Consider the following 17155-nt stretch of genomic DNA (forward strand, 5'->3'; position numbering starts at 1 on the left):
AAATGGACCAAAGATCTCAATATAAAAGAAAGTACCATAAAACTCCTAGAAGATAATGTAGGAAAACATCTTTAAGACCTTGTATTAGGAGGCCACTTCCTAGACTTTACACCCAAAGCACAAGCAACAAAAGAGAAAATAGATAAATGGGAACTCCTCAAGCTTAGAAGTTTCTGCACCTCAAAGGAATTTCTCAAAAAGGTAAAGAGGCAGCCAACTCAATGGGAAAAAATTTTTGGAAACCATGTATCTGACAAAAGACTGATATCTTGCATATACAAAGAAATCCTACAACTCAATGACAATAGTACAGACAGCCCAATTATAAAATGGGCAAAAGATATGAAAAGACAGTTCTCTGAAGAGGAAATACAAATGGCCAAGAAACACATGAAAAAATGTTCAGCTTCACTAGCTATTAGAGAGATGCAAATTAAGACCACAATGAGATACCATCTAACACCGGTTAGAATGGCTGCCATTAAACAAACAGGAAACTACAAATGCTGGAGGGGATGTGGAGAAATTGGAACTCTTATTCATTGTTGGTGGGACTGTATAATGGTTCAGCCACTCTGGAAGTCAGTCTGGCAGTTCCTTAGAAAACTAGATATAGAGCTACCATTCGATCCAGCGATTGCACTTCTCGGTATATACCCGGAAGATCGGAAAGCAGTGACACGAACAGATATCTGCACACCGATGTTCGTGGCAGCATTGTTCGCGGTTGCCGGGAGATGGAGGCGGCCCGGGTGTCCTTCGACGGATGAGTGGATGGATAGGGTGTGGTGTATACACACGGTGGAGTGCTGCGCGGCAGTAAGAAGGAACGATCTGGTGAAACATATGACAACATGGATGGACCTTGAGGGCATGGTGCTGGGCAGGGTGAGCCAGGCACAAAAAGAGAAATATTATATGCTACCACTATTGTGAACTTTGAAAAATGTAAAACAAATGGTTTATAATGTAGAATGTAGGGGAACTAGCAGTAGAGAGCAATTAAGGAAGGGGGAACAATAATCCAAGAAGAACAGATAAGCTATTTAACGTTCTGGGGATGCCCAGAAATGACTATGGTCTGTTAATTTCTGATGGATATAGTAGGAACAAGTTCACTGAAATGTTGCTATATTATGTAACTTTCTTGGGGTAAAGTAGGAACAGGTTGGAAGTTAAGCAGTTATCTTAGGTTAGTTGTCTTTTTCTTACTCCCTTGTTATGGTCTCTTTGAAATGTTCTTTTATTGTATGTTTGTTTTCTTTTTAACTTTTTTTTCATACAGTTGATTTAAAAAAGAAGGGAAAGTTAAAAAAAAAAAGAAAGAAAAAAGACAAACAAGGAAAAAAAAAAAAAAGATGTAGTGCCCCCTTGAGGAGCCTGTGGAGAATGCAGGGGTATTCGCCTACCCCACCTCCATGGTTGCTAACATGACCACAGACATAGGGGACTGGTGGTTTGATGGGTTGAGCCCTCTACCATGGGTTTTGCCCTTGGGAAGATGGTTGCTGCAAGGGAGAGGCTAGGCCTCCCTGTGTTTGTGCCTGGGAGTCTCCTCCTGGGTGCCTCTTTGTTGCTCGGGTGTGGCCCTGTCTCTCTGGCTGGGCCAGCTTGAGGGGTGGGATCGCTGCCCTCCCCCCTGCGTGGGATCGGACGCCCGGGGAGGTGAATCTCCCTGGCGGCGTGGAGTATGGCTCCCGGGGAGGGGTGTGGGCCCGGCGTCGTGGGATGGGGGGCGTCTTCTTGACCAAAAGGGGGATGTGAAAGGAAATGAAATAAGCTTCGGTGGCGGGGAGATTCCGGAACGAGCCGAGGGATCGCTCTGGTGGGCACTCTTACGCACACTTTAGACAACCTTTTTTAGGTTCTGAAGAATTGGGGTAGCTGGTGGTGGATGCCTGAAACTTTTAAACTACAACCCAGAACCCATGAATCTCGAGGACAGTTGTATAGGAGTGTGGCTTATGAGGGGTGACAGTGGGATTGGGAATGCCATAGGGACCCGGCTCCACTTTGTCTAGTTTATGGATGGATGTGTAGAAAAGTAGGGGAAGCAAACAAACAGATAAAGTTACCCAGTGTTATCACCATTCCTCCACTCATCCATACACTGGATAGGGGGGGTGTGATCCATGGGGTCTTCACGGTCACACTGTCGCCCCTTGTAATCTACATTATTATATAATTTTCTTCAGGAGTCCAGACTGCTGGGTTGGAGTTTGGTGGTTTCGGGTGTTTACTTCTAGCTATTCCAATACATTAAAGCCTAAGAGGTGTTATCTGTATAGTGCGTGGGAGTGTCCACTAGAGTGACCTCTCGACTCCATTTGGAGTCTCTCAGCCACTGAAACTATTTCGTCTCATTTTGCATCCCCCTTTTGGTCGGGAGGATGCTCTCGGTCCCGTGGTGCCGGGTCCGCGTTCATCCCTGGGAGTCGTGCTCTGCGTTGCCGGGGAGATTTACACCCCTGGGGGTCGGGTCCCACGTGGGGGGGAGGGCAGCGAGTTCACCTGTCGAGGTGGCTCAGTTAGGGAGGGGGGGCCGCGTCTGGGCGGCGGGGAGGTACTCGGGGGGAGACTCTTAGGCACCATTACATACAACTTTAGAGTCTCCTTTGTGGTGATGAGCTTCGTAGGGGCGGGTCCCATGCTCGAGGGTTCGGCACATCAAACCGCCTGTCCCAGTGTTTGTGACAACATATGCTAGGGGATCAGCATCTCAAAGTTTAGAGACAGGCCTTACAATTCAGGGATAGAGTTAACTGCTGTAAGAGCTTACAATCTAGGGACTATTACAATTATTGTGTCCACGTTAGGCTATGTTCTAAGATTCAATTCTGAGTTTACACATTGTAGTTAGTCCATATTGGTGAGGCATCATCCCTCTCACCATGTTTTCTCCAACACTTTTACTCTTTCCTACAATTTTACAGAGTTATATTCACATACCATACATTTATCCACAGTGTACAATCAGTTGTTCATGGTATCATCATAAAGTTGTACATTTATCACAACAATCAGCATTTGAACATACTGATTACTAGAAGAAAAATTGTTTTTTTTTTTAGCAATAAGAAAAAATGATAAAAAGAAAAATAACATGTCATACAATACAATATACTACTAAGGACAGCAAATAACACCACTACCAAGAATCCCATATTAGTCCCCTATATCCCCTTCTCATATACATTTAGCATTGGCGTATTGCCTTTGTTACATTTAATGGAGGTATATTACAATGTTATTGTTGACCATAGACTCCAGTTTGCTTTGATTATGTTTTTTCCTGAATACCATCCCTTTTTCAAATTTCTACATGGTTGACATTCATTTGCTTTCCCACATGCAAAAACATTTTTATATTTGTATATTTAGTAACAGTCATTGGCCACTCCAGTTTTTGCCACATTATGCAGTCCCAGTGTTTATCATCTATCTTTACCTCTGGTGTCATACATTCTCCTATCCCACCTCTTTCAGCTTTACTCACAGACATCTTTGTTCAGTGTACTTACAATACCGTGCTACCATCACACAGTATTATGCTATCTATTTCTGGATCTTTGCAATCAGTCCTAAACATTCTGTAGTCCTTCAGCATCAAATGGCTGATCTCTGCCCTCTTTCTATCTCCTGGTCGCCTGTGTTGTCAGCTTTTAACTCCCAAAGTTTGTTCATTAATGTCTGTTCATATTAGTGAGACCATACAGAATCTGTCCTTTTGTTTCTGGCTGGCTTCGCTCGGCATGGTGTCCTCAAGGTTCATCCACATTATTACATGATCCGTGTCTTTGTTCTGTCTTGCAGCTGCGTGGTGTTCCGTCGTGTGTATATGCCACACTTTGTTTGTCCACTCGTCCTTTGGTGGACGTTTGGGCTGTTTCCATCTCTTGGCGGTTGTGAATAGTGCTGCAATGAACATCGGTTTACAAATGTCAAAAAAAAAAAAAAAAAAAATAATGTATAGGCTCTTCATTTAGGAACTTCATTTACATATCTATGTGCTTTCTTGAAATTGCCCCAAAGCTCATTATTGCTCTTTTCATGATTTTGATTCTTTTTGCTCTCTGTTTCATTTTGAATAGTTTCTGTTGCTATGTCTACAAGTTCATTAATCTTCTGCAATATACAATGCAACTCAGAGATTCTGGTTGGCTTTGATTGTGATCCCCCTTTTGCAGTGGTCTGGAAAATATCCAAAGGCTCTAAGCTTGTTCAGTTATAAGGCTCATCTCATTTCTTTTTCCATAAACCATGGAAACTTTCCTTCAGTTCCTGATGTCAGTATCATGGCATGAATATCAATTTTTCAAATATTTAGTCTTAGTTTTCCTATTCTTGTTTCAGGTGAGAGATTAAATAGGCTTTCTAGTATTTCCAACTAGTTGGAAATGGGAGGTGAGTTCTAGACTTGGCATTTCAATTATTTTCTATTCACTGATCTACTTTTAATAACCTCTTATATTCTGCATTAATATGAAGATATACCATATTTTCTTTAAAACATGTCAACAATACAATCACTTCTCAGAACATGACTGCTTCCATTATAGCCTTAATCTCCAAAGTTTCCTGAAAATACAATAAATACCCCTTAGATTTTTCCATTTTCCACTCTTACTATCCTGAAAACTATTATTTACACAACAGCCACAGCAGTCCTGTAACCGAGGATACATACTTCACATCTCTTCAGTACAAAATTCTCTAAAGTTTACATTTTTCAATCAGAATAAATAGGAAATTTTTCAATGGACTTTATAGTAAGGTAAGGGTAATGGTGAGGTCCTGCATTAAAATATATCATTATCACCTATATTTACCCATCAATTCCTCATCTCCACAAACCTTTGATTCTGTTTCTCCACAACATAATTGTCATACTATCATTTAAGAGCTCCTGCAGGGATATATTTCTCTCAATGTATATCCCAATCACCCACTCATTCAATTCTTCATGTATTTGCTTAAATGTTATCTTCTCAGAGAGCTCTCCTGGCTACTTTAATGAAAAAATTATCCCTCATCCTGATTACTCATTCTATTTCATTTTCATATAAATCATTATGTTTAATCATATTGTATAATCCATTTCTAATTTGCCTATTTTATGCATCATTCTAAGGTAATATAAGCCTCATAAAGACAAGAATTTTTATTGTTTCATTTAACAATGTATATGTATTTCCAAGAATGGATTAATTTCCATAATCTTTATCAGGAATTATTTTAAAACTTTTTCTGTGGCAGGAACTTCAAATTAAATAGTGACTGAACTATACAGAGTCCCATTAAGTTCATTGTTTAGTGGAAGAGACATGAAAACAGTTTTTATATGGGAAAATGTAAGAATAGAACCTAATCGGGACTTGAAACTAAATATAAACTCATATCTGGAGTATGAGCAGAAGTTTGGCATCTCTTAGTGTTGGACTTTGGTTTGAAAGCAAGGAAATAATTTTATATTTCTATACCTCTTACTGATGGGTTCTTGCCCATCCATATGCATTCAATGAGTAGTACAAGGCTAAAGAAACATCAGATATAGTATAAAATGGCTGTAACATAATTTACTGTTACCTTAACCTACAGTGAATCTTAAAAAGAAAATTTGCACATATTTTTCAGGTTTTTTTTAGGGCCATTTTCACCTCTTTGTTCCTCAAACTGTAGACCATGGGATTCAGCATGGGTATCACCAAGGTATAAAACACAGAGGCTGTTTTATCAGTATCAAAGGATTGACTGGATTTGGGCTGCACATACATAAAGAGTAAAGTTCTGCAGAAGACAGCCACCACTGTCAGGCAAGAGCCACAAGTGGAGAAGGCCTTGTGCCTGCCCTCTGCAGATTTCATCTGAGGATGGCCATGAGGATCAGCATATTGGACACAAGAACTATTAGAAGAGATGACACCAAATTAACAGCTGAAAAGATCAGTACTATCAATTTAATTTCATGTGTGTCTGAGCAGAGCAAAGATATCAAGGGCAGAGTATCACAGTAGAAATGCCTGATGACATTAGAGCCACAAAATGAAGATAATAAAATTTTTTGATGATCAGCAAAGACTCAAAAACACTGTAGAGATAAATTATCACCATCAGCAGGTGACATGCTCTTTGTGACATGACAACTGTGTAGAGCAGTGGGTTACAGATGGCCACATAGCGGTCATAGGTCATTGCTGATAAAAGTAAAATTTCTTTAGTGAGAAAAACAGAGAAAAAAGTGAATTGGGTAGCACACCAATTAAATGGGATTGTATTTTGACCTGCAAGAAAATTAAATAACATTTTGGGGCCCGCAGCTGTTGAATATCCAAGATCAGTGGAGGCCAGATGTCTGAGAAAAAAGTACATGGGTGTTTGTAGCCTAGAGTCTACCATGGTGAGGATGATCAAGCCCAGGTTACCCACCACTGAGGCTATGTAAATAATGAGGAAGAACATGAATAGTGGAGTCTGCAGCTCAGGACGATCTGTGATCCCCATTAGAATGAAGTCATTCAGAATTGTTAGATTAGCTTTGTCCATTCAGGCCACTCAACAGGAAACCTATACTGAAAATAATTAAAAGAAGAATCAATATCTTTATGGAAATATGAATTAAATATATGTATTTATAGAATTTGCATAAAATAATCCATAACTTCAATGTCCACATAAGTCCTTCTTTTAAGTTTGATGGCCAAAAATAACTCTGCTTTTGTAAACTGACATCATTACACAGAGTAAACAGTTACTCTCCAAAAAAAATAGCAGAGTGGTGTCCATCATGAGTAAGATAAAGATACAGTAAGCTTCACTCACTAAATTTACTGTCTCTTGGGGGAAAATTGTTTTGAAGATGACTTTCATGCTGTGCCATATTTTATCCCACATATTTCTAGTTGAAAATGAAAAACATACCACTGAAGAGATCTTACCGTTAAAACCTTAGCCAATGAATTAATTTATCACTAATAATAATATAACTGCATCATGACAATGAAATATTAGTGAAAAAAACTCTTATCCTAAATACAATCATAATTTGGACCTTACTTCCAGTTTATAGGCAACACAGTGGGTGAAGGAACCATGTTAATTTCAGTAGAAATAATGTGAAGACATTTGAGGAGAAAATGTTTCTGATCTCTTCCAAAAGTTGGTATCATTAAAAAAAAATATCGTTATAGTATTGAAATCTACTAATGAAAGTCCTAATGGATTTCTTGATTGGATTCTGGTAGGAAGGAAGGAAGGAAGGGGTGAAAGAGAAGAAAGGTGAATGATAATATGTACAAAATAGATCTTTGTGGCTAATGGGGTCATTTTAATCAAGGCAATAAAGTAGACATTTCTATTTGGGGCAGTATCTTTTGCATTTGTCTCTTCTATGAAAATGATATGAAGTTTTATGAAGAGAATGCTTTGATTTACGAGATCAAGGCTGAAATATTAAGGGAATGGAATTGAATGATGTTTGCAAGTTACTGTCAAATACTCCAGCATGTTAATATCGGTCTAACATCTCTCTTTCTGTCTCTATACACAGACACATACACATACACAGTGGATTCTAAAAATTGTTGAATTAATGGTGGTGGTAGATGGATTACAGTTATGTTTTCACTTCTATTTTCTCTCCTGCTTAAAAATATTCATAATAAAAGTTGATAAAAACATGTAGAAAAATTTAGAAAGCTCTTTTTCATAAAGTAGCCATATGAAATCCATTATACATCCAGATAAAATACATTAAAACATGTCCTTAGAAGTATTTGGGAGACAACACAAACAAGAAAATGGTGACAGATTACCTTATATATTTTTCTTCTTTTAAGGTAATTTCAAATGACAAAATTGTCTAATTGTAACTCCCAGTTAGACATGGAAAAGGCTGAACACTGGGAGATAAAATAGAACAACAGAGGAAATTGTGATGGCCTTTTTAAAACTTTCTTAATGGGGAAAACATACAAGTGAGACTATATTACAATTATGTGTAAAGACTATGTTAAATGTAATCAACTGAGTGTAAACAATTAAGTTAAAGACTATATTACAATGAGAAGAAACTGCTCACATCACTACATCTCAGCACCCCCATTCCCATTGCCCAGATTGTGTTCATGAAGCAAATGTGGATGGAAAAAGGAGGTCATATTAACTGTTTCTGCTTTTACTTTTCCTCATGATTACATCATTGTTTCTAAATGATTTCTTCAATTATTAATCATTTCAGATGTTACATTTTGAATATTTACTGTGACAGATAAGAATTTAGTAAACATACATCTTCCTCTCCAATCAATCCTAGAGCCATACAACTAACTCAATTTCCTTTAAATCATTTAATCATTACTAATCACCAAAACACTTTGATGATTTTTCCACAGCTGAGTGACACTTACATATTGCAAACATCATTGATGTAGTCTGAGAAAGCTGAATTGACAAACAATACTTAATTTTTCTTACTTATCCATAAAACAGGGGTTTAAAGCATGATTATATTTATTTTATTTTGTATTAAAGTAGAAATATAATTATTAAAAATGCATGATGATTGGCCATTTACCTAAAATCCTCATGTGAATCTCTAATATTAAAGGTTACAGTGCTATAAAAGAGCAATTTTAAACCTTAGATTCCTTCAGGAGCTAAATAGACAACATGAACTATATCAAATAACCCAGTGTACAGAAGTAATGCTGGCTAAAAGAAACCAAAGCACCTGCCCCATTTGAAACATTAAACTTCCAGGTTTGTTGTATTTTAATCTGCATGGCTCAGACAAGAGGTATTGGCTACATGGATGTGGTCAACAACATATGCTTAGACTATTTTATAGAATCTATGTGTTAATAGACTCAAATGCTATCTTTCTATCTTTGTTTTATATCCCATCAAATAAAGACACTATCCTTTGTAATACAATTGAATTGATAACTGAATTACAAGGGAACTGAAAATGTTGTGAGACATAGATACTATTAAGAAATGCCTTTCACAGATAGATGTTAACGAAAGTGGCAGAGCAAGGAACTCCAAAATCCTATCCTTCCATTAAAGAACGGATTAAAATGTCAAAAACTGTCAGAAAGAATCATGATTTTGGAAATTCAAGAATCTAATAAAAAAGCATCTTGTGTCCATGTAAATGCTTAATAAAGTAAGAAACTTGTTAAATTTTGATTAGAGAATGCTGTGACATTTCAATTTACCATCCACTATTCTCTACCTCTCCAAGCCAGCAAAAGTGATGTTGACCCCCCTGCCTGGGGCTTCTTGATGGTTCCAGGGGAAATATTGATCCTATTCTCTAATAACTTTGGTAATGTCTTGATCCATATGATAGCTACCAGAAGGATCAGCCCAGAAGCTTGCATAGATATAAAAAATGGATATAACTATATGCTGTCTACATGACATGAATTTTAATTCCACAGTCAGAAATAGGTAGAAAGAGAAAGGATGGATATAGTGACCAGAAGGAAAAAAAAATCATTCAGTAAAAAAGGCTGTGGTGGCTATACAGATAAGAGACAAAATACTTTAAGTTAAAAATTGTTAACAGAGACAGAGAATGATACTACGTATTGATAGAACAGTCAAGGCACCCATAAGATACAAGAATTATGAGCACATATACACCTAACAACAGAGCCCAAATACATGAAGCAAAATTGAGAAATTTAAAGAAAGAAATAGACAGTTCTGCAGTAACAGTGGGAGACATCAAAACACACATTTTGGGTTTCACAATTAAATAAATAACAGAGCATTGCTTCACACTGTCATGTCACTAGGTCATAAGAGGAAATTAAAGAGGTCAAATCATTCCTCAGAGTCAGACCCCAATTCCAATACAGCTTTCAACAATAAAATAAATAACAATAAATGTATTTCTACTATAAGAGATCATGAAAAGTATTCATTTCAAAACATTTATTTAAACATCAAAGTAATTTTTGAGTAAGAGATAACAGAAAGAACATCAAGGAACCACTTAATAAAGAAGTACTGGACAACACTACAATTTAAAGTGAATACAATATTCCTGCTCCATAATTTTGCAAGGAAAGTCCTCTGCTTAAGCCTATAGTTTTAAGGATTTTGATGTTAATCTTGGTTCTCATGCCCTTTAGATGTGTATCAGTCATTCAAATGATAATTTGGATGACTTTTCAAAGACTCCTCAATGCTTTGCAGGTAAGATCCAGTACAGTCCTCTTACTGATTAGGCATTATGGAGTGGTTGAGTCACACTGTACTGAAACAGACACTACCATTTTCATTTGGCCTCACTCCAACTAAAAGTGGTGTCTTACAAATGACACTGATTATTTGAATTATATTGGTAAATTTGAAAAATATGTGAAATCTGCAGGGCATATTCAAAACCAAGTAAATGCAAGGATCATAGAAATGTTGATAATATTCTTTCAATTTAAATGTAAATTGAAAGTTCTATGAAAGTTTTGAGGTTAATTCTGGAACAAACTTGATTAACTACAAATGACAACATCATACTTGGCATCTAGGTTGTGGGCCAAAATGAAAGAAAATAATCATGAAAAATCTTAGGAATGTGGGTGTGGGGTTTCCCCTCTCAGATGCTGTATGTTTGTACTATCCAAAGAATAATTAACTAGACTAAGACTGGGATGTAGAAGTCTACTCTAGCTTTCCTCAAAGACCATAGTAAAGGTTGTGGACATTGTAGACATACCACACTAGCCTAGAAAATCAAGTTACCAAGGCAGATTGTTCATGCATTTTTCTAAGTCACCTAGATTATAGGTACTAGAGAATATTGTCTAATGAAAAATGGGGGTCAGGAAAGGGGACTGGGAATCTGAGGGATGGTCCCTGTTTTTGTTTGCTAGGCTGCTAAAACAAACACCATGAAGTGGGTCAGGATAAACAATGGGCATTTATTTGCTCACATTTTGAGGCCAGGACAAAGGTCAAATCAAGGTATCATCAAAGCAATGCTTTCTTCCCAAAGACTGATGTTCTGGGGCTGGCTGGTGGCAATTCTTGGCTCTTCTGCCATATGGTCTTTCCCTTCACTTAAGGGTTCAACTTCTTACTCCTGTGGATTTCTCTGTCTGTGTCTGAATTTCACTCCATTTACAAAGGACTCCAGGGTAGGTTTTTGATCCATCATGATTGAGGTGGGCTACACCTTCTTAACTGAAGTAACTTCATCAAAAGGTCCTACTTACAAAGGGTTCATGCCCAAGGAATGGATTAGATTTAAGAACATGTTTTACTGAGGTACATGCAGTTTCAAACTACCACAGTCCCATGAACAGGAGGGGAGATTACTTACCTTTAATGAGAAATATGTCTTTGTTCCCCATGTGCTCCTAACACAATCCAATAAGAATTTTTGGGTTTCTCTCCTTTGAGACTCTTCCTTAGGAGAAGGCATACAATTTATTAATTTTCTTTAAAGCATTTGAAGTCTTCAAAGCAAGCCAAATGGATATCTATTAATTACAAAAGACAAATTTGCATCAACATAAGATGAAAGTTATTTTTGATAACTTACCACAGTTTCTTTTGGTTAAGTCTCTCCTGCTGCCACCTGGAGATTTGGAATCAAAATATTGTACCCATAGGAGAGGTATTTTAATCTGTCTTGTAACCCTTAATAGTCCTCTTTTATTAGAATGGCTTACGCATGGTTTTACAGCTTAGGATAAAATGGAGAAGTGATTAAAGAAACACTGCCTAATATACTGTTTTAAAAATTCACAAGGGAAAAATAATGTATGTATGTGTAGCCATTTTTCCTTTATATGTTCTATTTTTTAACTTACTAAAATATAATGTATATATACAAATGAAAATATCATAAATAAATTATTACAAATTTGACACACACATATATATATAACCCAAATCCAGATTAAGCAGTAACAAACAACATTATCAGATCCCTGAGGAATCCCACATAGTTTAATGAATAGTACTGCTATTTATATTCTATTGCATGTTCTTATTAACATATAAATGCATTTCTATTACATATTATATTTGTTTACCTGGAATTTCTCAGTCATAGGTGTGCATATTCTGCCTTAGTAAATACTACCAAATAGTTTTGTAAAGTGATTATACCAATGCACACTAACACCTACAGTGCATAGTAGTTATGGGTACTCAATACTCTTGTCATCATTTAATATTTTCCATTATTTGATTGTATTCTCCTGATTCCTGTTTCTTTGTCCATGTTTTCTTTTAACTCAGAGCATTTTTAAGATGCTTGTTTTAAGTCTTTGTCTAGTAAGTAAAATATCTGAAATTCACCAGGGATGTTTCTGTCACTTTATTTCTTCCTTTGAAATTGCAACCTTGTTTCTTTGAATGTTTTATGGTTATTTTCAAAAATCTGGACATGAGCATTTTAATGTGTTAACTGTAGAATTCAGATTCTCTGGCTTATAAAAGCTTGTTTTATTTTTTTAATTGTTGAAGGTGGTATTAATATATTAGTTCAGTGGTTTTCCAAACTGTTTTTGCAGACTATAATCTTAAATATATGTAATCACTGAAGTCTCTGTTTCTTTAGCTTTTATTTAGCTAGTGTTATGACAAGAGTTTCCTTGAATTTAAGGCACTAAAAGAACAACAACAAAATACATCTTTCTCAGGTTTTGCAGATTAGTTCTAGCTGTTTTTCCTTTAGAGCCTATACAAGCTTCTCCTGGGTGAATTTCAGTGGGGAAACTTTTAACATTTCACTATTACCTTAAATATTTAATGTGAAAATGTTATAGATTTCATTTATTAGAATGATAAATTGTTTTATTCTATTCTGCTAGAAATTTTATTATAAATTGATATTGAATTTTATCATACATCCATTTTAATTTTAAATTATAATGATTTTAATTACATAGATTGATTTTCATAGATGAAATCAACCTTGAATTATTGCATATTTGCAGTACTCCTTTAGCTGTATCACACACTTAAATTATGTGTAACTCTTACAAATTCTCCATATATAAGAGTATAGTTCAATATGTTTCAGAATAGTATATCCCAGTATAAATTTTGGGGGAGTTTATCATTTCTTTCCTTTAATATTATGCCTGTGAAATCCACCCTTCTCCTTTTTTTTTCCTTCTTCAATTGTGGTATAAAATTCATTGTATGAAATAGTTGGCCAGAGATACTGTAACAAAGTACTGTAGACTACTTTGTGTAAATAAAACAAATGCATCTTCTCACAGTTCTGGGGGCTTGATGTCTGAATCAAGGTGTTGGCTGGACCACACTTCCTCTGAAATGTGTAGAATTCTGGCAGTGGCTGGCAATCCATGATGTTCCTTCACCTGTTTTATAATTCTATCTCTGTCTCCATTATATAGCCGCTTCTGTCTCTCTCTGTATAAGCAAATTTCCTCTGTTTATACAGATACCAATGTTTAATGCATGCAAAGTTCACCAGTACTGATAGAAGAAGATTCACACCTGATATAATTCATCTAAGGACTGGTTCTTCCTGACCCTTTAATTGTGCTGATTTTAATCTCATTAGAAATATATTCAGAGATACTTCCAAGCCTTGAATCTCAGTATCCATGTGGAAACACCTGCAAATTTAATACCAAAATAGTAGGGCCTAAGGCATTCTAATAGTGGGCCTCATTCAAAATATTTTATTTTGACTTTGCCATCAATTTACCATTGCAAATATCACTGTTGCAGAAACATTTCTCTCCCCATTCCCTATTACTGTGGGCCACCTCTGATGTGTCCTGCAGCTCTTTCCAAAAATGTAGCTTCTCCAACCTTCCTTAGAGCAATTCCAAGATTTCTGTAGGGCACATCAAAGCATTTCAAGTAACTGAGTCTTCCTTGCTTACATTACTAACTCACTCTATTGCACACTTTGTTAGTTCTTCTCCCTTCCCTGTCTCACCTTCTTCATTCCTGCATTTATGCTTCCTGGAATCACCTACAAATTAAGCATCATATACCCAAGTCTTTCTCAATGGATCTGCTCAGGAGAAAATTTAAACTCTGATATTTGCTTTCTCTTATATGATATGGGTAAAATGAGAGCACAGATGTTCATGCCACAAATGATACTGTGTAGATGCAACTAGTAGGAGACAATGATAATGCTAAAATCACATCACTGAATAACTGGAATGTCTCATTGGAAACTATTAGTATTTGAATAAAGAAATTATAAAAAATAGAAACACATTCTTTGCTTTCCTCAAAGAGGATAATAATGATACTAAGAATACCAAGTCACTCCAGAAAATATCATTAAAAATCAGAATATTAATATGTATGGCATGCTTTGCTGAGTCTGGCATTGGTATTATTGTCATTTCCATAATTTAAATTGGAACCGTGAGTCAAAAATTGTCACTGGAGCTAATCTGATAATCATGATGAAAGTCCTCTACTCACCTTAAATGACAAATGTCATATTTCTCCCCCATGTGTTTGCTAACCTCACTGAAATCAGAGGAATTTATGAGTGTCTCTTCCCTTTGAGATACAAACCTGGGAGCTTGAATGAAATGTACTGCTATTCCCAAAACATCTGAGACCAGGAAATGATGCCACTGAGTCTTTGTTAATTATCCAGGGTAATTTTGATTTCTCTACTGAGAAACATTAATTTATACACAATTTCCCTGCTTTTGTGTGTTATTTTCTACAACCCCTTCTCAACCATTTTGATATATGCATTATTTGTTAGATGCACCATTTAATTTGCCAAAAAATATTTCAAAATTCAGCATTTTCTAAAAGGCTTCCTCCAAGTTTCATGTCTGAGTATGAAGGTAGATTTCCTTAACAAGCCCTAAAATATTTTTTAAAGATTCAGGAAGAATACAAATTATCAATATGTGCTACTCATTTTATATCTTTCTTTTAATCTTGCAGCTAAATAGAGTTCATCCTACCTTAATTCCTTATCCCATAATCATTATCAGTCTTCATTTCCAATTCCATTTCACTTCCCCTTCCTATATTAGGCGCTTCTTGTAAGAAGGGTAATATAGGTCCTTAAAAAGGTGTATATCTGTGTTTGTGTCTGGCTCTGGCCACAGCCGTCTGCTCCAGTCCTTGTTACTGGAGAAGCTCTGGAGCCGCTACCAAGAGGAATCATAGGAGGGATCACAGTAGGTCTCCTGAAGAGCTGCTATGTCTTCTTCCTCAGAACAGAACAATAGTCATGAAATCAAAATCCCAAATCTTTGAACCTCAGAGAAACATTTGTAGGCCTCATACATGACCAATTCCCCAACTCTCATCCTTATGATTGGTTTGCCAGCCCAGGGCAAGACTTGTCTGTCCAAGAAACTCACACACTAACTCAGCTGGATTGAGGTACCCACCAAAGTGTTCAATCTTGGAATGTGTTAGTATAAAGCAGTCAAGCCCTATATGTCCTATGAGTTCTTCCAATGTAACAATGAGAAGGCCATGAAGATGGGCAAACTGTGTGCTCTCATGATGCTGGAAGATGTTAAGGCATATCTCACAGAGAAGAGTGTGCAGATTGCAGTATTTGATCCACCAATACCATCCAGGAGAGGAGGGACATGATTTTGAACTGCCACAGAGAATTTCTTTAAATAATTATTTGTGGAATCTGTCTATGATTATGCTGATATCATTGCTTCTAACATCCAGGATTTAAAGAGATCTTGCCCAGACTACCCTGTAAGGGACAAGGAGAATGTGATGGGAGACTTCCTGAAGAGAAACAAGTGCTACAAAGTCACCTTTTAGCCTCTCAAACCAGACAATTATGACAAAAGGATATTTCTTTCATCAAGGTGATAAATGTGGGCCAGCAATTTTTAGTGAATAGAGTCCAAGATTATATCCAGAGTAAGATAGTCTACTCCCTCATAAATATCCATGTCCAGCCTGACATCATTTACCTTTGTCAGCACAGAGTGTTGGGGAAGGTTGGGGTGACTCTGGACTCTCATTGCAGGGAAAACAGTTTGCTCAAGTCTAAGGAAGTTTCTGGACGAACAAGAGATAGTGGACCTCAAAGTGTGGATGAGCCAATTGGAGAGGATTATCCAGACCATTGAATCACTGGGGTGACTTATAAGCAATGGAAGACTCCGAATGAGATTGATGTTGTTGTGTGCAAGGAGATACCGTGCAGAGATCAAGAAGCAGTACCCAGAAGAGTTTACCCTTCAACATCAAGTGAAATATCTGTATTGGTATCCTGATCGGGAGTCATACCAGCACTTGGTTCAGTGGCTGGAGCTTGTCATCATGGAGCTGGAGCATCAAGGTGATGTCCTCCTCATTGCCCACCAGGCTGTCATGTGCTGCTTCTGGCCTGCTTCTTGGATAAGAGTGCAGGTAGAATTGTTGGACTCCCAGTAGCCACTGAGTCAAGTACTTGCCAAATTTGTTCTTCTGGTACAAAAGCCTCAGTGGACAGTAGCTGCCGCTGGAGCTCCTTGGTCCTGCTTGGCTATGGGACCAGCATTGAGCTGACACTCCTGGCAGCATTAGATGAGCTACCATACTTGAAGTACACTCTCCTTGCCATCTTTAAATTTACAGTTCTGGCCTATGGGTACAAAGTGGAACAATTAAACTCAATGTGGAGGCTGTGAACACTGATCATGACAAGCCAATTAACAACTTCCCCAAGAACCAAACCCCTAAGAATGAGAGGGAACAGCTTTATGCCTCAGTCCAGTTTGGATACAATAAGGTGTCCAAGAAATTACAGTCTTGGGAGCCAGTCCCACAAGCCCCTGAGCCCTCTTCATACCCTGGATATGCAAGACAGCGCTGACCAGCAGAAGACCCAAGTCAGCATAATGGTGGTGTAACTGTGGGTTTCCTTCCAGCCTTGGCCTCCTGCTCTTCTCACTAATCACCAAAAATTCATTTAACTTCCAACCTACACCCCCCTCCCCCACCAATTCCCACCATTAATCTTAACACAGAACATGAGGTCATGTGTTTCTAACCCAACTTTTGTTATTCTCCATTTGAAATATCTTTCCACCCAGGGGCAAGTTGTGTCTTTTTGGACAGGTTCTCAGATTGGGGAGAGTGATTTCAGAGGAAAAGTGACATATTCCCCTGGGGTGATTGGTGTAGCTGGGGCTGAAGCTAAGCATGCCCC

At 37.3% G+C, this 17155-nt stretch overlaps 2 pseudogenes; one reads left to right on the plus strand and one right to left on the minus strand.

The window, feature by feature from the left end:
* Positions 1–5630: 5630 nt before the first annotated feature.
* LOC119520585 lies at positions 5631–6543 on the minus strand (annotated as a pseudogene).
* Positions 6544–15195: 8652 nt separating this feature from the next.
* Positions 15196–16900, plus strand: LOC119520495 (annotated as a pseudogene).
* Positions 16901–17155: the final 255 nt, after the last annotated feature.

Source organism: Choloepus didactylus, chromosome 25, assembly GCF_015220235.1.
Source record: "Choloepus didactylus isolate mChoDid1 chromosome 25, mChoDid1.pri, whole genome shotgun sequence".
Lineage (NCBI taxonomy): Eukaryota > Metazoa > Chordata > Mammalia > Pilosa > Megalonychidae > Choloepus > Choloepus didactylus.